Below are 22,539 nucleotides of genomic sequence, written 5' to 3'. Positions count from 1 at the left end.
ATGTTTGTATTAACCTTACTTTTGTGCCCCTTTATAAATAAAAACGTTTAAAAATGGTACCATCAGACTTCAGCAGACATATCTATCTTTGCTGGTAAGTGACTCAGTTACGGAGTTCGTAACAACACCCAGGACGTCTTTAGGGAGCGGTGTCTCAAAAAGGCAGCATCCATTATTAAGGACCTCCAGCACCCAGGGCATGCCCTTTTCTCACGGTTACCATCAGGTAGGAGGTACAAAAGCCTGAAGGCACACTCTCAGCGATTCAGGAACAGCTTCTTCCCCTCTGCCATCAGCTTCATAAATGGACTTTGAAGCTTTGGACACTACCTCACTTTTTTTAATATACAGCACTTCTCTTTTGCACATTTTTTAAATCTATTCAATACACATACTTGATTTACTTGTTTATTTATTATGTTTTATTTTATTATTTTTTTCTCTCTGTGCTAGATTATGTATTGCATTGAACTGCTGCTGCTAAGTTAACAAATTTCACATTACATGCTGATGATAATAAACCTGATTCTGATTCTGCAAGTAGTCAAAATGCTACACTTGCATTTTCAGCTCCTCTCTCACCTCTGTTTAGAGCCCTACACAGTTCTTCCAGGTGATGCAACACTTCACCTGAGAATCTGTTGGGGTCATCTATTGTATCCGGAGCTCCCGTTGCTGTCTCCTCTACATTGGTGAGACTTGTCGTAAATCGGCAGACTGCTTCATTGACTCCATCCGCCAAAGGAGGAATTTTCCAGCAGCCAACCATTTTAATTCCTTTTTCCATTCCCATTCCGACCATGGCCTCCGCTTGTGCCATGATGAGGCCATCCTCAGGGCAGTGGAGCAACACCTTATATTCCATCTGGGTAGAGTCCAACCTGATGGCATGAATATCAATTTCTTTAAGTAATTTTTCCCCTATCCCTTCCCTCTTCTTCAGTTTCCCACTCTGGCCTCTTACTTCTTCTCGCCTGCCTATCACCTCCACCTGGGGCCCCTCGGTTTTCCCTTTCTCTCATGCTCCACTCTTCTCTCCTATCGAACTCCTTCCTCTCCATTCCTTTAGCTTTCCCATCACCTATCACCTTCTAGGTGGCCTCCTTTCCCTCCCCACCTTTTTATTCTGGTGTCTTCCTCCTTCCTTTCCAGTCCTGAAGAAGAGTCTCAGCCTGAAACGTTGATTGATTATTTATTTCTACAGATGATTCCTGATCTACTGAGTTCCTCCAGCATTTTGTGTGTGTTGCTTTGGATTTCTAGCATCTGCAGACTTTCTTGTGTTTATAATGCTCCATATTGTCTAAACAGAGTTTTACAGAGCTGTGACATTATTTTGCAGCTTCTAATCCATCCTTCCACTTCTTTATCTTAGACATTTATAAAAATCACAACGAATGGTGGTGGGTGGGAGGGGTTGTCGCAGAACGGATCCTTGCAAAACACCACTGTTCAAGGATCTCTGGACAAACTGCACTCTATCTCCTACCACTTTCTATAACATCAATTCCAAAAACCTCACAGCCAAGTTTTCTTGGATCCAATGCCTACTGACTTTCTGAAGGAACTTACCATGGGGAACCTTGTCAATCACCTTACTAAAATCCATATACACCACATCCACTGCTCTACCTTCATCAGCCTGCTTTGTCACTTCCTCAGAAAAGTCAATCAGGCTTGTGAGGCATGACCTGTCACTCACAAAGACATGCTGACTGTCCATAAAATGACTAGGCTTCTCAAAATGTCCGTGAATCCTGTCTCTAAGAAACTTCTCCAATAGTTTGCCCACCACTGACGTAAGACTCACTGGTCTATAATTCTCAGGATCATTCCTATTAATTTTCTTGAAGCAAGGAATAAGATTCACCATTCTCCACTCCTCCAGTGCTACTCCTGTAGCCAGTGAGGATACAATGATCATCCCGCACTTCCTGTAGCTAACTGGGGGTATATCCCAGGGACTTATCTATCCTAATGTTTTTCAAACGTTCCAACACTGCCTCTTTTGTAACCTCAAAATATTCCAGCATATTAGCACTGACCTCACATTCATCAAGGTCCCTCTGGTGAATTCTGAAGCAAGGTATTAATTAAGGACCTCCCCTACCTCCTCTGACTCCAGACGTATGTTTCCTCTTTTATCCATTATTGGTCCTACCCTCACTCTAGTCATCCTCCAGTTCTCCACGTGCATCTAGAACACTTTGGGGTTTTTCTTAACCTGACTCACCAAGTCTTGATGAGGAAGCCACAGATATCAGGCAGACAATCTCTGAACAATATTGATAATGGCTGGGGTCACCCATCTTGTAAAGACACTGCTCGGAAGAAGGCAATGGCAAACCACTTCTGTAGAAAAATTTCACAAGAACAATCATGGTCATGATCACCCATGTCATATGACATGGCACATAACAAATAAACAAACTCACCAAAGTCTTTTCATGTTCCGTTTTGGCTCTCTTAATACATTCTTAAACTCCATCCTGGCTATCTTAAATCTCTCAAGAGCCCTGTCTGATCTTTGCTTCCAAAACCGTAAGTATGCTTCTTTCATTCTTTTGACTAAATGCTCCACCTCTCTTATCAACCATGGTTCCTTCATCCCAAGATATGCTTTCAAGACTCTATCTTATAACATCATAATTGTTCTATCCCCAATTAAATACTTTCCCATAGTGTCTGCTCCTCTCCCTGTGGTAAAGGCCAAAGAGTTGTGGTCACTGTCTCCGAAGTGCTCGGTCACCAAGATATGGGTCAGCTAACCAGGTTCATTGCCTAGTACTAGATCCGAGTAGTAGAGGTGATGAGAAGGGACGGAGAAAGAGCTGGCAAGCAATATGTGAAGAAGGACAGATGGCAAATGGTGGAAATCTGGAGAAACATACAACCCAGGAACTCATAGCTTCCATGGTGAGAAATGGACAGTTGTTTCAGTTCAAGGCACTTCAGCTGGACTCAGCAATAGGAGGAGTGATCAATGGAGAATAAATAGTGGAAGTCATAGTAGATCTGGTGAAGAGGAGTGATTGGCAGATAGAATGCAAAAGAGTGGAAATAGAGACAGAGGCTGGGGTGGGGGGGGTGGTAGATGGGTCAGCAAACGGCCACAGATCTGATAGAAGAAGGTGGAGCATGGAACCATTTAAGAGAGGTGGGGTGTGCAGATGGGAACAGTGGGATAAGGGGTATGTGGGTGATGATCACACAGAGTGCGTGAGAGAGAGGAAATATAGGGGTCTGAGGGAGGATTGTGAGGTGCTTGTTGAGGAATTGGGGAGGTCAGGAGGAGAAAGAAATGTGACAGAGGATGATCAGATTAGCTAACTTTGGAGAATTCAGTGCTCCAGCTATTGAGTTGGGCACTCTCCACGTGGAATATGAGGCGCTGTTTCTGTCAGTTCTGGTTAAAGCCTCACGCTGTCAGTGGAGGAAGCTGAGGTCATGAGAAAGGGAATGAAAATGGCTCCGTAAGGGCATGGTAAACAGAATACAGGTGCTCTGCAATGTGCTCTGTACATGGTGTCATCAATGTAGGCACTGCCACATTAAAAGCAATACGCTAAACAAGGCTGAAGAAGATGTGTGCGTGATTCTCTTCCACACGTGGAAATACATTTCAGGGCACTTTGCTTTTGGCCACTGAAAGACTGATTGGGCTAAACGTGATCAATCTTCACCTTATATAATTCCCTGGCTCTAAGAATAAGCCAGAAAATTATAGGCCAGTGACTCTGACATCAGGAGTGGGAAATTTATTGGAAGGCACTCTAAGGAGCTGAATATGTAAGGATTTGGATAGACAGGGACTGAGTAGGGATAGTCAGCATAGCTTTGAGCAAGGTAGGTCAAACAATCTTCCACTAAGGTGAGGTGAGAGCACAACTAAAGGTCATGGGTTATGCTTAAGGGGAACATGAGGTGAACTTCTTCACTCAGAGAGTGATGACAGTGTGGAATGAGCTGCCAGCGCAAGTAGTGGATGTGGGTTTGATTTCAGCATTTAAGAGAAATTAATGGGATAGGAGAGGTATAGAGTGCCATTGTTCGGGTGCAGGTCGAGGGGGGCTGATTAATGGTTTGTCATAGACTAGATGGGCTGAATAGCCTGTTTCTGTGCTGCAGTGTTCTATGACTGTATGACTCTTGCATTCCTTACTCAAGGTACCTTAGAGATTGAAAAGCACGTTAATTTTGTAGATAATGCGTTATCTTAATTTGACACAGAGGGCTTTAGAAGTGTGGGAGTTAACTTGGCTAGATATGCTACAATATTAGGATTGAGAAAGAAGAATTACCTTCTCAAAAATGCCAGGTGCCAAGAAATTAATTGAAAGATTTTGCACTGACCTATCCCAGTTCTGCAGCATTTAACTCTCACAGCTATCTTGACTATACCTCTTTCCAGCCTGTCACTTGTAAAGGTACTTTTCCTCAGTTCCTACGTCTCCACCACATATGTTCTCAGGATGAGGCTTTCCATCCCAGAACATCAGAGATGTCTTCCTTTTTAAAGAATGGAGTTTCCCTTCTTTTACCATCGATAGCCCCTCACCCTATTCTCCTCCATTTCCCTGATATCTGCCATAACAGGGATAGAGTTGCCTACCACCATGAGTCTTCGCATCCAGCTCATTATTCTCCGCAAATTCCACTATCTTCACAGGATCCAACCACACTCTTCCCTTCCCTCCACTCTCTGCTTTCTTCAGGGATCACTCTCTCCGTGACTCCCTTGCCCACATGTCCCTCCCCACTGATCTGCCACCTGGCAGTAATCTCTAAAAATGGGACAGGTACTACACTTGCCCCTTCACCTACTCCATCACCATCTTTCAGAGCCCCAGTCCTTCACCTGAGGGTAGTTTGTTATCCAGTGCCCCTGGTGTGGTTTCTTCTCTATCGGGAAGACCCCACGTAGAATAGAGCACCTTTGCCCTGTCTGCCACAACAGGCAGGATTTCTTACTGGCCACTCAGTTTAATTCTACTTTCCATTTCCTTTCCAACATGTTGGTTCACGGCCTCCTCAACTGCCATGATGAAACCACTTGGAGGTAGATATTCCATCTACCCAGATGGGTAACCAGGTAGCCTCCAACCTGGACATTGATTTCTCCAACATCTAGTAAATTCTCCCCCTCCCCCTTCTCCCTTTTTCATTCCTCATTCTGGCTCCTTTCATATTGTTTCCCCTCTCCTCGCCTGCTTATCACCACCCTCTGCTCCCCCACATCCTTATTCTTTTTCTCCTAACAGATTCCTTCTTCTTCAGCCCTTTATCTTTCCTACCTATTGTCTCCTAGCTTTTCTCTTCCTTCCTCCTCCCCCACCCACCCATCTTCCCTTGCAGCTGGCTTCACCTGTCAGCCTGTCCTCTTTCCCCCCACCCCACCTTCTTTTGGCTCCCTTCCCGCTTCCATTCCAGTCCAGACAAGGGGCCTCTGCCCAAAACATTGGCTGCTTATTCCCCTCCATAGATGTTGCCTGCCTGCTGAATTCCTCCAACGTTTTGTGTGTATTGCTCTAGATTTCCAGCATCTGCACAATCTCTTGTGTTTATTATTTCAGCATTTATTGTAAGCAATAAAGTGGGTGCACATTTCAGTGGTACAATTTTAAGTGAGGTAATATAGCGAGCTACTGCCTGTTCTGCAGCTGTAGGAAATTCTGCAGCTCTTTTTTTGATAAAGGGCTCTTGTCACATTCTGACCAACATGACTCACTGATCCAACATCAGCAAAATACTGCCCATTAATCTTATTGTTATTCATAAGATTTGCTGCACGTGAGTTGCCACAGTTGTCAACCAAAGAACGGGAACTGCATTTCAAAAGGAATTAATTAGTTGTGTAGCACTTTGAATTGTTCTTCTGAGTCAATGGAAACAAAAATCTAAAACAGGAAAGATCTAAAACAGGCAGCTAACTCATTATCATCTGTTTTACACTATCACACAAAGTCAAGATCTACCCAATTACATTCACATTACACTGTAAGTAAGCATCTATCAAGATCCTTCTCAGTAACTGAGTCTGTCATCAGAAAGGAAAGCAGAAATTGGAAAAGGATGTTCCTTGGTCTTTAATGGTCATTTGCACAATTGTGACAGGAGCAGCCAACAGCTTCAGCAAGGGCATCACATTAGACTCAACAAGTCAGAAAGAACTTCAGACGTATTTTTAAACAAATGCTTTTATTTGGAAAAGTGAAAGTCCACATTTAGTAGCAATAACCTCATGGCAACGAGAGCTTACGGGAAATTGCATAAAACCATAGAATAAATAGCTAGACTGACAAAAGACTACCCAAGATTACCTAGACACATGGTGATATACGCTAGGACATACAGTATGTCCATCTGTAATTGTCTTAATATCAAGAAAGAGTTGCTGTGTCATGGCTAGCTTACATAACTAGGAACCAGGTCTAGATTACCACTTAAAATCTTTGTCAATAAAGTCATTTTTCTTTCCAATTCTAATTATTTTAAGCCCTCTGAAACAAAAAGTACGTTTGCTTTTTTCTGCCACAGGACAAGTTTTGCTTAGTTATCATTTCTGTTAGTGATCAGATTTTTAAACTCTACTATGGGGAACAAGGAAATGGGGAACAATTTATTATGGGGAACAAGGAAATGGCAGACAAGCTTTGGATCTGTCTTCACTAGGGAAGACACAAACAATCTCCCAGATGTAATAGTGGCCAAAGGAAATAGGGTAAAGGATGAACTGAAGGAAATTTATATTAGGCAAGAAACGGTGTTGGATAGACTGTTGAGTCTGAAGGCTGATAAGTCCCGGGGACCTGATGGTCTGCATCCCAGGGTACTTAAAGAGGTGGCTCTAGAAATCGTGGAGGCATTGGTAATCATTTTCCAATGTTCTATAGATTCAGGAACAGTTCCTGCTGATTGGAGGGTGGCTAACGTTGTCCCACTTTTCAAGAAAGGAGAGAGAGAGAAAACAGGGAATTATAGACTAGTTAGCCTGACGTCAGTGGTGGGAAAGATGCTGGAGTCAATTATAAAAGAGGAAATTACAACACATTTGGTTAGCAGTAGAAGGATCAGTCCGAGTCAGCATGGATTTATGAAGGGAAAATCCTGCTTGACTAATCTTCTGGAGTTTTTTTGAGGATGTAACTATGAAAATGGACAAGGGAGAGCCAGTGGATGTAGTGTACCTGGACTTCCAGAAAGCTTTTGATAAAGTCCCACATAGGAGATTAGTGGGCAAAATTAGGGCACATGGTATTGGGGGCAGAGTATTGACATGGATTGAAAATTGGCTGGCTGACAGGAAACAAAGAGTAGTGATTAACGGGTCCCTTTCGGAATGGCAGGCTGTGACCAGTGGGGTACCGTAAAGTTCGGTGCTGGGACCGCAGCTGTTTACGATATACATTAATGATTTAGATGAAGAGATTAAAAGTAACATTAGCAAATTTGCTGATGACACAAAGCTGGGTGGCAGTGTAAAATGTCAGGAGGATGTTATGAGAATGCAGAGGTACTTGGACAGGTTGGGTGAGTGGGCAAATGTATGGCAGATGCAGTTTAATGTGGATAAATGTGAGGTTATCCACTTTGGTGGCAAGAACAGGAAGGCAGATTACTATCTAAATGGAGTCAAGTTAGGAAAAAGGGAAGTACAACGCAATCTAGGTGTTCTTGTACATCAGTCAATGAAAGCAAGCATGCAGGTACAGCAGGCAGTGAAGAAAGCTAATGGCATGCTGGCCTTTATAACAAGAGGAATTGAGTATAGGAGTAAAGAGGTCCTTCTGCAGCTGTACAGGGCCCTGGTGAGACCCCACCTGGAGTATTGTGTGCAGTTTTGGTCTCCAAATTTGAGGAAGGACATTCTTGCTATTGAGGGAGTGCAGCGTTGGTTCACAAGGTTAATTCCCGGAATGGCGGGACTGTCATATGTTGAAAGATTGGAGCGACTGGGCTTGTATACACTGGAATTTAGAAGGATGAGAGGGGATCTGATTGAAACATATAAGATTATTAAGGGATTGGACACGCTGGAGGCAGGAAGCATGTTCCCGCTGATGGGTGAGTCCAGAACTAGAGGCCACAGTTTAAGAATAAGGGGTAGGCCATTTAGAACAGAGATGCGGAAAACTTTTTCACCCAGAGAGTGGTGGATATGTGGAATGCTCTGCCCTAGAAGGCAGTGGAGGCCAAGTCTCTGGATGCATTCAAGAGAGAGTTAGATAGAGCTCTTATAGATAGTGGGGTCAAGGGATATGGGGAGAGGGCAGGAATGGAGTACTGATTGTGTATGATCAGCCATGATCACAGTGAATGGCGGTGCTGGCTAGAAGGGCCGAATGGCCTACTCCTGCACCTACTGTCTATTGTCTATTATTGTCTATTCAGCAAAGTAGACAGAGAAATCCACACAGCTTAGGTCAGAACTGCTCCTGTAAAGTACAAAAAAAATCACTGCAGGAAACCCATTAACAGAGATGAGTGATTGTGTTGTGGTGTGTTAAAACTTTGTAAAAGTTGATTGAAGTCTGAACAATTTCAAGTGAAACTTTAACTCTTTGTGAGTTCGCAGCATGTAAGACGTCTGTACAAGTAGTTAAACACTATGGGTTTGTTAAATGTTTGCTAACAGTGCCTGGATTTTTTCTTGGCCTCAAGGCACCAATGGCATGAGAACAAAAAATAATAAATCAGGCTTAAGTTACTTTGTTGTGCTTGTACACATTTCCTAGATGCTCAAATTGCCTGGGCCTTTTGGATCTGATGAAAAGCAACCCACTACAGTAATAGCAGCAGAGACTTAGTGGCTCCAGGAACACAGAGGCATAGGAGTAGGAGTAGGCAACCACCCACCTCAAGTCTACTCCTCTATTCAGTATGATCCTATCTAACCTCCCACAGCACCTTCTGTGCCAGACCTCCCTCATCCTAACTTCCCAGATCTTTTGAACATGCATCTGTTTCCAATAACCTGGCCTCCATAACCCACAAGGATGGAAAATTCTAGAGGTTCAGCACCCTCTCTGAGAATAAATTCCTCACAGATATTTAACACCTATAATATTCTACATAAATCTTTCAAAGTATTATGCAGGAGAATAAAGGATGACTTAGAAAAATAGAAATAAAAATATAACTTGCTCTCTCATATGATATATCTTAATTGCAAGTAATGCAGTCATTTAGTCGAAATGACAATTTGAACTACATTAGAGAGAAAAATGTGTACATACTACTGTTGGTGTACAAACTTAGCACTCCGGTACAGTCTCTTGAATGCTAACTTCAAGTAAGACCACAGAAGAACTTCTATACAGCAAATCTGATCTCCTTTTATGTGAAAATGATATATCATTCTTCATTGTTAATGGAATCATTCACTTTCCTAGAGTTAGACAAAGTCACGGTGGATTATGAATCTTTTGATTGAAGGTGTACATAGACATAATTAGCAATTCTTTCATCTAAAGGAGAAAACTATGGGGTTCAAAATATTCACCACAATTCAACTGGACACCAGCAAAACACTTTCTGAAGGACATAGCAAAAATAATCTAACTTTGAGGACAGTCAGTTTTCAGCAATTTGACAAACATCAACTACCAAGTAAATGCTGGTCTAAGAGTTTATGCCTCCATATTTAGTTGCCTTTTTACCAACTGCATAAATTCCACTAGGATCTGCACTGGGTGGATTTGGCAGATACGATTCTTTAACTGTGTACTAGTGTTCCACTGATTTAATTGATACTTGACCAGGACTCTGTAGCAAAAAGAAACACTTTTGCATATTGGTAATGATTGACTTCTCACCAAATTCTGAAACAGCACAGCAATAAAGAATTCAGCAAATGCGGAGCAACAAACAATCTGCTGGAGTAATTCAGTGGGTTAAACAACATCTGTAAGGGGAAATGAATTGTCGATATTTTTGGTGAAGATCCTGAATCAAGATTGAAAGTAGAGAGAGAATATAGCACGTATGGAACGGAGAGGTGCAAAAAGGGACCGTAGGTGATTGGTGGACAGAGGGAAGGACAGCAGGGGAGGTGGAATTCAAAGACAGAATCAGGTGCATGATGGATAGAGGCTGGCAAAAATAGGCATTTGGTGCTAGGTAGAGATAATGGAGTTGGAGACAAGTGGGAACAGAAAGGCTACAGGATCTAGAATCGAATAAGTAAGGAAGATGATCATGGAAACAAATTGGGGCTAGTTGAAGGGCAGATGAAACCAAAGGACGGAGTAGGTTATCTGGTAAGTAAGATGTGTGGGTAGTGGGTAGAATGAATCTGGAGGATGAAGATGGGTAATAGGGAAGGGCAGGTATGGGAAAGGGAACAAACATGAAAGGATCAGACAAGGATGGGAAGATGAGCAGAGTAGGTTACGGGAAACACTGGCAACAAAGGCTACCAGAAATAGAAAAATTCAGTGTTCAGACCATTGGGTTGTAGACTACCCAGAAAGACTTTGAGGTAATACATACAAAATGATAGAGGAACTCAGCAGGCCAGGCAGCATCAATGGAAAAGAGTAAACAGTCGACATTTCAAGCCGAGACCCTTTATTCTTTAGTTTTTCCTTTTAGTTTATGTTCTCATGGTAGAGAAGCTGGAGGACAGACAGATCAGTGTGGAAGGTGTTTAGAAATGGCATGCAACCCGAAATATTGTTGTAAGTTAATTAGGAAATAACACATTTTTGAAGTAACCGACTTTCAAGTGCCTTTAGATGGGAGACATTTAGTTGAAGGAAGTACATTCGGAAATCCTCTTCCATACCATTGGTCCACTTACCTTGGCCAGTGATGTTTATTGTTTGAAGGACTGAAAGCATGGTAAAATAGAAGTATGAGTTTTTGTACTGAAGGTCTAAATCAAAGCAAATATTTGAATGGAACTAATAAGAAAATGAAGCAACGAAACTGCTTGTAACCTTTTTGACACTTAATATGCTATTAACATTCTTCAGCCAAGGACCATTAACTGCTTTAATTGTACAGAGCTAGTAACCTTGGCACTATCCCAGAAATTACACTTAAGGAGTACAATGATTGAGATGGAACTGAAATCAATATACAAAGATGCACTTTGGTGTAGGCTGAATGACGGATATAGGAACAATTTACATTTTACAACCAGAAACGTTGAAAGACACTTTGGCATTGTTGCCTTTGCTGATGGTGGACTATATTTTACCAGCTCATTGTCCGGATATAAGTGTGCAACTATATTTTCAAATAGATTCTATCTACAGAAAAACTGATGGTTATGGTTGAATTGCTAGGAGATATACAGGACCTTGAGAATTTGGAGTCTGATGGATATTCACTTCCTGGGCCAGTGGGCCTTATGTTTGCTATATTCAGCTCACTGAACTCAGCAGATCAAACAGTTCAAGTTAAACTTCCAACTACATGTATGCTATCTTGAGCTTCTGGTCATAAGCAGGAGCCAGTCCTCAGTTCCTGAAATGTAAATGGAAAGCAGTAATCAATTTGAAGTTACAAATACAGTTTTCCAGACAAGCTCTCTGTCGAGCAGAGAGCCCATTACATCTGAGTGCAGCTGCTGGAAAGGTGCAGCGTAAGACAATGGATTATTTAATTTGACATGTTTCAAACAGAGAACACTGACTAAGCTGTTCAATTCAAGGGAGCTTGCAGATAGATTGAAAAAAAACTTAGCAAATGAATAAGTGATCTATTTTGTATATAGAGAGTATCTGAAGAAATGTAAGCATGTGAGGGAAACCAGATGGCAAAAAAACTGTAAACTGTAGAGAGCAGTTCAGACTTATTGGGGTAAGGAACATCAAGAAGCATGAAAGAAATACTGGGTGAAATGGAATCTATTCCTCCGGCTTCAAGATTCAGGATTCAAGAATATTTAATGTTGTTTACGATACACAATTGTAAAGGAGAATAAAGTAGTTGTTATTCCAGATCTAAAGTAGCACAAAACATAAGACCAAGAAGACAATAATAAAAGTACAATAAATATAAATTCCTAAGCTATCTTACATACGTAGATTGATTGTATGTCCATAATGCGATGCTAGGCACAGGAGTGTGTGTACACAAGCTGACTCTTGACAGGAAATGATAATGAAGTGATGTTGAGAATGTGCAGAGTGGGTTAGTGGGTGAAGGTGTTTATTAGTCTTACTGCTTGAGGAAAGTAGCTATTTTTAAGTCTGGTGGTCCTGACGTGGATGCTACATGGCCTCCTCCCTGACAGGAATGGGTCAAACAGTCCATCAGCCAGGTGTGTGTGATCCTTTATGATGTTACTGTCCCTTTTCTGGCACTTTTCTGTATATACAGTACGTTCTCTGTTGTGATAAGGCCACACTCAGGTCGGAGGAACAACACCTTATATTCCCTTATACACCTTATATCAACTGTGCATTTTTCCATAGATACTGCCTTACTTGTGAGTTCCTCCAGAATCTTGTGTGTGTTACTGGTACCTTTGATGCTGTTTTTTCTTGTATAGTCAATAATGCTTTTGATGCCCAACCACATACACTGAGAATTGTTATTAAACAGAAATTCTTGAACTTTTTGTGCGTAGGCAGTCTTTGCCCTCTTGATACCTAGGTCAAGGCTTTTCCTGCTGCTCTGAAAGCTATTCAGTCTCCTGACTTGAAGACAGGGTCCTGGGCTTTTAGTAGGGAGCACATCTCTGCATTCAGCCAGGACTTCTGTTTGGGTCATGAGATGACCATTCTCAAGGTACCGACATCATCTACATACTTACAGATGTAGCTGGTGACAGATGAGGCATGTTCCTTGAGGTATGAGTCTTCTCCATTAGGGTCGGTCCCCACTTATTCCATTCAAAACAGTTCTGAAACATAGAGATTTCTGGGACAGATAATTTGTCTGTCTGCATCATTGGTATTTCTTTTAGCCTTATAAGAATTGTACCTATGTTATGAAAATCATTTATGTTTTAAGAATTGCTTTGTAGTTTGTAGTCTGTAAGGTAGAAATCCTCTGTGAGTTTTAAATGTGTTTTAAAAATCTTTTGTATGGTATTTAATTGTGTATCACTGAAAATAAATGATCTGTGTTTTAAACTTTGTAAGTTGGAAGTATCTTCTCATTGGTAGGGAGAGGGGACCCCACTGCTCAAACGGTGAGTATTGGCAGCCTAACATACCATGGAGAGTAAACAGGGAAGGAAACTAGTCTTTGAAGATCGGGTAATTACAGTATATTCTTCTTTAGTGAGGATATTTATATTTATATCCAATAGGGCTTAAGGTTTTCATTTGAGTTTAGAACTTTATGGTCATCAAATCCAATACCATCACACAAGAACCAATGAGCAATAAACTCAAGAGATTCTGTTATTGATAAAGGGGCCCAGCCCAAAATGTTGACATTTTATTCCTTTCCCTAGACGCTGCATGACTGTTGAGTTCCTTCAGCATTTTGTAAGTGTTATCATTTAACAACAATAAGTAATTATTAGCATGTACAAGAAAATAGTGAGCATCTGACAAAAGTAGACAGAAAGAGCAATGTTTTGAGGGACATGGAGAATTTCAATGTGCAATGTGGCAGATTGGGAAAATTAGGTTGGTACTGGAGCCTAATAGAAAAAAAAAATTGCAATGTGCCTACAAAATGTTTTTTTAGAGCTGCTTGGTCATTGAGCCCATGAAGGAAGAGGCAATTCCAGATTGGGTGCTGTGTAATGAAACAGATTTAATTAGGGAGCATAAGGTAAAGGAACCTTCAGGAGGCAGTGAACATAATATGATAGAATTCATCCTGCAGTTTTTGAGGAAGAAGTTAAAATTGTACATATTGATATCACCACTGAGTAAAATTAACTACAGTGGCATGAGAAAGGAGCTGGCCAAAATTGATTGGGGTTTCTGGGAGCAATTTTGATGTTGCAGGATCAGTTCATCCCAAAGAAGAAGCATTCAAAAGGCACTCATGACTCACAATGGAAATCAATGACAGCATAAAAGCCAAAAAAGAAGGCATATTATATAGCAAAAATGAGTGGGAAGCTAGAGGATTGAAAATATTTAAAAACAAACAGAAGACCACTAATCATCAATCAGGATAAAGAAGATGAAATATGGAAGTAAGTTAGTCAATAAAATAAAAAGAGAACATCAGAAGGTTTTTTAGATATACTGTATAAAGAGTAAAAGGGAGGCAGGAGAGGACATCAGATCACTGAAAAATGATGCTTGTGAGGTCATAATGGAGAACAAAGATATGGCAGATGAAAGGAATAAATATTTTCCATCAGTGTTCACTGTGGAAGATATCAGCAGGAAACCAGAATTTCAAGAATGTCAGGGGGCTGAAATGAGTGTAGTTGCTACTACGTAGGAGAAAGTGGTTGGGAAGCTGAAAGGTCTGAAGGTAGATTGGTCTCCTGGACCAGATGGACTACACTCCAGGTTTCAGAAAGCGGAGCTCAAGAAATTGTGGCATCCTCAACTGGGACCTATCAGAACTCAGTAGACTCTGTGGGACTGGAAAATTGCAAATGTCACTCCACTCTTCAGGAAGAGAGGAAAGCAAAAGGCAGGAAATTATAGGCCATTTAGCCTGACTTTAGTGGTTTGGAAGATGTTGGAGTCTATTATTAAGGATGAGATTTTAGAGTACGTGGAATCACATGATAAAATAGGTCGATGTCTGCATGACTTCCTTCAAGGGAAATCCAGCCTGACACAATCTATTGGAATTTTCTGAGAAAATAACAGGCAGGACAGACAAAGGAGAGTCAGTGGATGTCTGTTACTTGGATTTTCAGAAGGCCTTTGACAGGTACAGCACATGAGATTGCTAAGCAAGATAGGAGCCCATGGTTTTACAAGGAAGATACTAGCATGGGCAGAAGATTGGCTGACTGGCAGAAGGCACAGACTGGGAATAAAGGGAGGCTTTTCTGGTTGACTGCCAGTGACTGGTGATGTTTTGCAATGTCAGTGATTACTTTTCACATTATATGTTAATGATCTGGATGATGGAATTGATTCTATTGTGGCCAAGTTTGTGGATGATACAAAGATAAGTGAAGGGGCAGATAGTATTCAAGAAGCAGGGAGCCTGCAGAAGTACTTGGACAGATTATGAGAATGAGCAAAGAAATGGCAAATGACATGCAGTGTAGTGAATTTTAAGGTCATGTACTTTGCCTTAAGGAATGAAAGCGTAGACTATTTTCTAAACAGGAACTGAATTCAGACATTGGTTTTGCAAAGGGACTTGGGAGTCATAGTGCAAGATTCCCTAAAGTTGAATTTGCAGGCTGAGTCAGTTGTAGAGAATCCAAATGCAATGTTAGCATTCATTTCAAGAGGACTAGAAGATAAAAAGAAGGATCTAAGGCTAAGGGTTCATATGGCATTGGTTGGACCACATTTGGAGTATTGTGAACAGTTTAGGGATGCATGTAAATTGATTTAAAGAGGACCCAGAGGAGGCTCAGGATAATTATTCAGGGAGTGAAAGGGTTAACATATGAGGAGCATTTGATTGCTTTGGATTTGTACTCACTTGAGGTTAGAGAATGGGGAGATCACAATGAAACCTACTGCATATTGAAAGACCTAGATAGAGTAGATGTGGGGAGAATATTTCCAATAGTCGGAGAGTCTGAGATGATAAGGAATTTCTTTAGCCAGAGCGTGGTGAAGTGGAATTTTTTCTAACTGCAGATGTTTGTAAAGGCTGTCATTGGATATATTTAAAGTAGAGGTTGATAGGTGGTTGATTAGTAAAGGCATCCAAAGTTGAGGTGAGAAGACAGGAGAATGGGGCCGAGAAGGATAATAAATCAGCGTTGAACAAATGGTGAAGTAGACTAGATAAACTGAATGATCTAATTCTGTTCCTTTTGTCTTAAGTCACATGGTCTTATGACTGTAGAAATATAAAATTATGTTAAACAATATTTTCCTCTCAATCTGTAGTTTATTTGGAGATCAAACGTAGATTGAATAGACAAGCTTTTGCCACTGATCCGTGTGTGAACTGAAGATTGCTTATTTATTTATTTATTTATTTATTAATTATTCTTATTATTATTTCTTTCTTTTTGTATTTGCATTGTTTGCTTTCTTTTGCTCACTGGTTGAATGCCCAGCTGATGTGGCTTTCATTGATTCTATGATGATAATTATTCTATAATGGACTTATTGAGCATGCCCACAAGAAAACTTATCTCACTGTTCTATACGGTGACATACATGTACTTTGATAATAAATTTACTTTGGACTTTGACATTCTAGAATAAGATACTATCATATTGATGACTGAGTTATGTTAATTTATTTTAGTCACAACTTATATTAGCTAACCCATGAAATTTGTAATATTCTCTCCCAGACAACCATCATACGTATTAACTGGATGCAGGTCAGATAGAAAGACTAGCTAGATCTGAAAGCATCATTCATTTTGTTACAATTTCTCTTGTCTTTGAATCTGATCATGGCTAAATAAAATGGGCTGGAGGTTGATGCTGGGTGATTTAAACAGTGCAGGATTAGTAGAAGTCTTATCACCAATCATTTTAACTCACTTTACACATCAAAAGCTATATTCAGCAAAGACATTTTATCCACTCTTTGCATGGTTTGATTTGACTAGGAACATCTATGGATTCCCCAACTGGAAGTGCTCACATCAGACATTTCTAATGGCATGCCATCAGAATAGGAACTCAAGCTTTTAGACCAGAACTTTGCAAGATAATGTTAGTTAATATGGCTCCAATCTAAAGTAATCCCATCTCATGTCAACTATGCACTAAGTCATTGTCCTCCTGCTTCCTTGCTCTCAGAACTTCATTGATGCCTATTTCAACAGCATAAAAGAAACTTGCTTTGCTTTTGCATCCTCCTTCCCTTTAGACTCCCAAACAAATAGCATAGACATTGCCTCATGACCCACTGTACTTTGCATTTAAGTTTAAGCCTATACATAATACTTTACACACCCCGTCACATAGGTTGCACATGGCACACTGCAAGGAAGTAGAAAATTATTTTTGCTCCTGGCTGGTATAGCAAATTCAGCTCAAAAATACAGTTGTCAGTAAATAAACATTTTAAAAACCTTCAGGAACAATTCCCCACCCTCTGAAGTGAGGCTCCACAACTTCATATTCTGGGTTTCAATGAATGCATGTCATGTCACTGTCACAGATCTTCTGTTAACAGGGACTTGGGGCTTGAATTATGAGCTCTAAATGTCAAGATTAATATGCATCATAGCCGAAATCCAACAATTTCCTGACATGCAAATAATTTCAATGGGAAGTCTCACTGTAAGGTTGTAATTTTTCTAGTTTTACAGAGGATAAGGAGAAGTGATGCAAATTGTCCAGCAATCTGTAAAGGTTCACAGTTCATTGTTTATCTTATTTTAAGAACAGATTTTTTAAAAAAAGATATTATTCTGAAGCAATTTCTGGACCAGGATATTGTCCTGCTTACTGTTGTCAGAGCTACTTAAATTCTTTTGATTTTTTTCTCTGTTGCCAGTTTTCACTCCCCACTCTCCAGCCAGCGATATGAGCATGGCATCAGTTTAAAATCTGGTCGTGTCCTCACAAGCTGTCTAAAGCTGCATTATTCCTACCTGGCAACCGTGAAATTTCATTGACTTTGAAACTGGCCAAGCTTCCTGCTGAAGGCAGGCAATGACCTAATTTAACATCAAAAGCAGCAGAACAGTAATTCCATTGATGGGATGATGTCATTGCAATGTCTGAATTCTGGATGCCTGAACACCAGACAGATCATACCAGAGGACAAGGAGTGGCCAGAGGAGATCATCTTAAACTTTTCAAAGGTTAAAATTAATCCTGTAAATTCACTCTGATTCTACCATGGAACTGTAGCATCACAGTTATGTTAATGAATTTGTAATTCGGGGACAGGACAAATGGCCCTAAGAAATAAATTTGGAGATTACTAGTGCAGGGCAGCAGAATGAGACCATGACTCATTCTCAGGCTTTGTCGCATGCAGAGCAGAAGAGAGAAGTCCAAGGTGAACTGGCTGTCAGATGTCAGTGCATCTGACCGTTCGCTCCATTGCTGGGTTCAGCAGGGTAGTGCCTCACTGAAGGGGAAATCTGGAGTCACATTACTTCTGACTCTCAACTTTCAGCCTGAGGTGGCTGACAAAGAACAATGACTACCTGACGAATGAGTTACCAACCTGTGGCACAGCACAGGCTGAATGGGCAGAAGAGCCTGTTTCTGTGCTAGTTTTCTATGACTCTGACCCCATGGAAAAAGTTATAAGCAGCTAAACATCAACTTACTTTATTCAATTAATTTTTTTAATGATTTTAGTTTATAGTCATTAAATTGTTTGTTGTCTCTGACACATTCCTGGTCATGAATGGCAATCAAGGCTTTCTGAGATCCTTTCTGAAAGCAGGCATAGTCCTTGTTTGAAACTTCAAATCAACAACAGCTTTCACAGGAGAAAAGTCACGTCATTCTCACTTTCCCCTCTTAGCTATTCTCTCTCACCTGGATTCACCTATCCCTTGCCAGTTTTTGCTACTTTGTGCCTGTTTGGTATGAAAACAGCTCCGCACACGACCATAAGGAAGTTCAGAGAGCTGTGGACACAGCTCAGCACTTCATGGAAACCAGCCATCCCCACCCCCCTCTAAAGCCTTTGTCTGTTCTTCGTGCTTCCTCAGTAAGTAGCCAGTGTAACCAAGTACCCCACCTATCCCAGCGGACAACTGTTCCTCTTCCCTCTCCCACTGGGCAGAGGATGCAAAAGCCTAAAACCTCCAGGCTCAGGGACAACTTGTACCCCACTGTTGTAAAACTATTAAATAGCTCCCTGGTATGATAAGATGGACTCTTGACTGCTCAATAAAGTGCAGGATTATGATCGTGCATTTTATTGTTTACCTGCTCAACACTTTCTCTGTAGCTGTTATACTTTATCCTACATGGTTATCGTTTAACTCAATGCACTGTGTGATGGATTGATCTGTATGAACAATACGCAAGACAAACTTTTCACTGTATCTTGGTACATGTGGCAATAAATCAATTCCACTATCTTTGATTTTGGCTTCTTTCCAGTTCTAATGAAGGGTCTCAGCCCAAAACACTGGCCGTTAATTTCCCTCCATAGATGCTGCCTGACCTGCTGAGTTCATCGAGCATGTTATGTGTGCTGTTCCAGAAGGTCAGCTCCTGAAATCTTCCACATCTGCAAAAAATAAGTGCAGGCAGACACCATGAACAGTTAGTCTGGCTGATGGGCTGGGGCAGGAAGATGCAATATCATTAGGAATTACAACCTAGTTTCAGTAATGCTGATCATGATACTAAATGATTATTCTAAAAACCTATCTTCTGTTGTGTCATTAAAGAACGGCATCTGACATCCTTACTCACTCTGGTCAACATGCTAATACAATCACACAGCACAGGACTGGACTCAAATGACCCCCTCTTATAGCCCAGGAAGTCTCTCAACTGCACTGTATTGCCATTTCAGAACATAAACTGGTTAATGTCAATCCTGGATCTAAAGTTCCTTTTTCAACCTTCACCAGAAGTACAGCAGCAATTAATAAAGGCAGATTACCTCCACATCTTCAGGATAATTAGGAATACAGAACAAATGCTGCCCTTACCAACAACACTCCCATGTAGATTGTGACAAAAGACCTTGATGAGGATGGTTAGAACCCAAATGGTTAGGAGACAAAGATTAAGATACAGTCTGAAACTGGAATGAGAACTGAGCATGAAGCAAAACACTAGGCAATATCTCTAGTTGAGATAGCAATTGAGCACTGAGTTCCAGTCAGGTGCTCTTTAAACGCTGAATCCTAATCAGGACGGTCCTGACCCCTTAAAGGGTCCGCACTATCCATATTCCAGAGCGTTGGAGCATCTGAACTCTGAAAGCTGGTGCATTTGGGTGCATCTCGTAACAGGGCCCCCTCCCCTACAGCCAACTCCTGATGGCCCAGGCTGCACGGAGAGATGGTGATGGTAGCCGTGGATGAGAAACGGATCTTTTTTCAGGCACTTAGCACCTCTTCTCGGGTCCGAATCCTTCCCAGCCCACAAGGTATTGCCAAACACTCCAAACAGCTTGTGAGTCCAAAATTCTTCTCACCGTGAATACCTGTTCCCCACTGATAAACCTCAGTGGTGGCGAGGCTGATGGTAGTGGGACTAAGGGGCTGGTCAAGTCAAGCCGAGTTTATTGTCATTTAGCTATATACATATAGTTAATATATAACCATATAATGTATATAGAAATGAGGCAATGCTTCTTCAAACCAGGGTGTAAAGCACAGTAGTATACATAACACATATAACAGATGATAACTTACGAAGGTAAGGGCAAAATCTACAGAAGAATCACACATAAATAACAAACTAAAGTGCATTAATATTAAATATTGTAAGGTACGGAACATATTAACTAGTGACACTTCGAATATGATGCAGCTAGGATTTCAGAAGCCTCATGGACTGAGGGAAGAAACTATTTCTCATCCTGTCCATTCTCGTTTTTATGTATCGTAGTCTGCTGCCCAACAGTAGAAAGTCAAAAGGATGCTGGATAGATGGGTGAGATCCTTAATGAAACTAAGGGCTGTGTGTACAAGTATGCAGTGCTCCTGATAAATGTCCCTGATAGATGGTAAGGAGATCCCCATGATCCTCTCAGCCATTCTCACAGTCCTTTGTAGGGACTTCTAGTCCGATATTTGACTGCTCCCGTACCAGGTAGAGATACAATTTGTCAGGACACTTTCAATGGTGCTCCTGTAAAATGCAGTTAAAATGGAGGGGTGGAGACTTGCTTGCCTCAATCTTCTTAGGAAGTGGAAGTGACGCTGTGCGTTCTTGTTCAGGGAGGTGAGGTTATCCGTGATGTGAACTCCCAGGAACTTGGTACACTTAACTTATGGAGGAGCCATCTATTCGCTGGGGGGTGGGGGTGGTTAGTTCACATCTGCATCTTCCTGAAGTCCACAATGATTTCCTTGGTCTTCTCCATGTTCAGACTTCAGTTGTTCTTCTCACACCAGTCCACCAGCAGCTCCACTTCCTCTCTATACTCCATCTTGTCATTGTTCATGATAAGGCCAGCTACTGTTGTGTCAACCGCAAACTTGATGACACAGTTTGAGCTGGATCCTGTGACACAGTCATGCGTCAGCAGTGTGAACAGCAGTGGCCTGAGCACATGGCCTAGGGGAGCACTAGTGCTCAGTATAATGGGACTAGAGACATTGTTTCCAACACGGACTGACTGTGGCCTTACTGTTAAGAAGTCCAGTATCCAGTTGCAGAGGGAGGTGTTGATACACAGAGAGGACAGTTTCCCCTCCAGTTTCTGGGGTATGATGGTGTTGAACACCAAATGAATGTCTATAAACAGCAGTTTGGCATATGAGACCCCATTTTCTAGGTGGGACAGGACAGAGTGGAGGACTGCGTATATTGCATTATCAGTGGATCAATTTGAATGATGAACCAACTGGAAAGGGTCAAACGTAGCCGGGAGATAGGCTTTAATATGCTCCATGACCAGCCGCTCAAAGCATTTCATAATAGTTGATGTTAATGCACTGGATGATAGTCATTTAGGCAGGTTACTGACCCCTTCTTTGGCATTGGAACGATGGTTGCCACTTTGAAAACCAAGGGCACAATGGATTGTTCCTGAGAGATGTTGAACATATCCATCAGCCGGACTGTGCAGTCCTTCAGAATCCAACCTGGTATTTTATTGGGCCATGCTGCTTTGCACAGGTTGACTCTGGCCAGGATCTTCCTTGCTAACAGTTTGTTCTGCGCATCAAGCCAGGCATAGAAGACATTCAGCCTCTCAGGGATTGAAGCATCCTGGTCACTGACGCTCAGGGTAGATTTGTAGTCTGAAATCCTCTGAATTCCCTGCTACATGTACCTTTTGTCTTCGGCATCACAGAAGTGGATGTAAATTCTCTGAGAAAGCTCCCACTTCTTCTTCCTGATGGAACGGGAAAGCACAGTCCTTGCTTGCCTGAGAGCTGTCATATTCCCCGATCTAAAAGCAGCATCACAATCCCTCAGCCGTGCACGGACCTCTGCAGTAAGCCATGGCTTCTGATTTACCCTCTCCCGGATTTGTCCTCAGTGCACTTCTTTATGTAGCTGGTCACAGAATCTAAATACTCCTTGTGTTAATATGGTTGCCATAGGTAGCAGCCTCCCTGAACACTTTCCAGATCGTGTTATCAAAGCAGTCCTTCGGTGAAAAGATTGCACCCTCAGGCCGGGTTTTCACCAGCTTTAGAACTGGTTTGACCTGTTTGATCACTGGCTTGTGTGCTGGAATTAATGTTACAGATAAATGATCTGACAGTCCAACGTGGGGTTCAGGGACTGCTTCATAGGCACCTGCTATGCTAGTATAAACCAGGTCTAGTGTATTTTCACAACTGGTAGCAAAACCAACATGCTAGTGGAATTTAGACAGGACTGTCTTTAGGTTCGC

This window comes from Hemitrygon akajei, chromosome 10 (assembly GCF_048418815.1).
Source record: "Hemitrygon akajei chromosome 10, sHemAka1.3, whole genome shotgun sequence".
Classification (NCBI taxonomy): Eukaryota; Metazoa; Chordata; class Chondrichthyes; order Myliobatiformes; family Dasyatidae; genus Hemitrygon; species Hemitrygon akajei.
Note: the sequence above shows the minus strand (reverse complement) of the source record.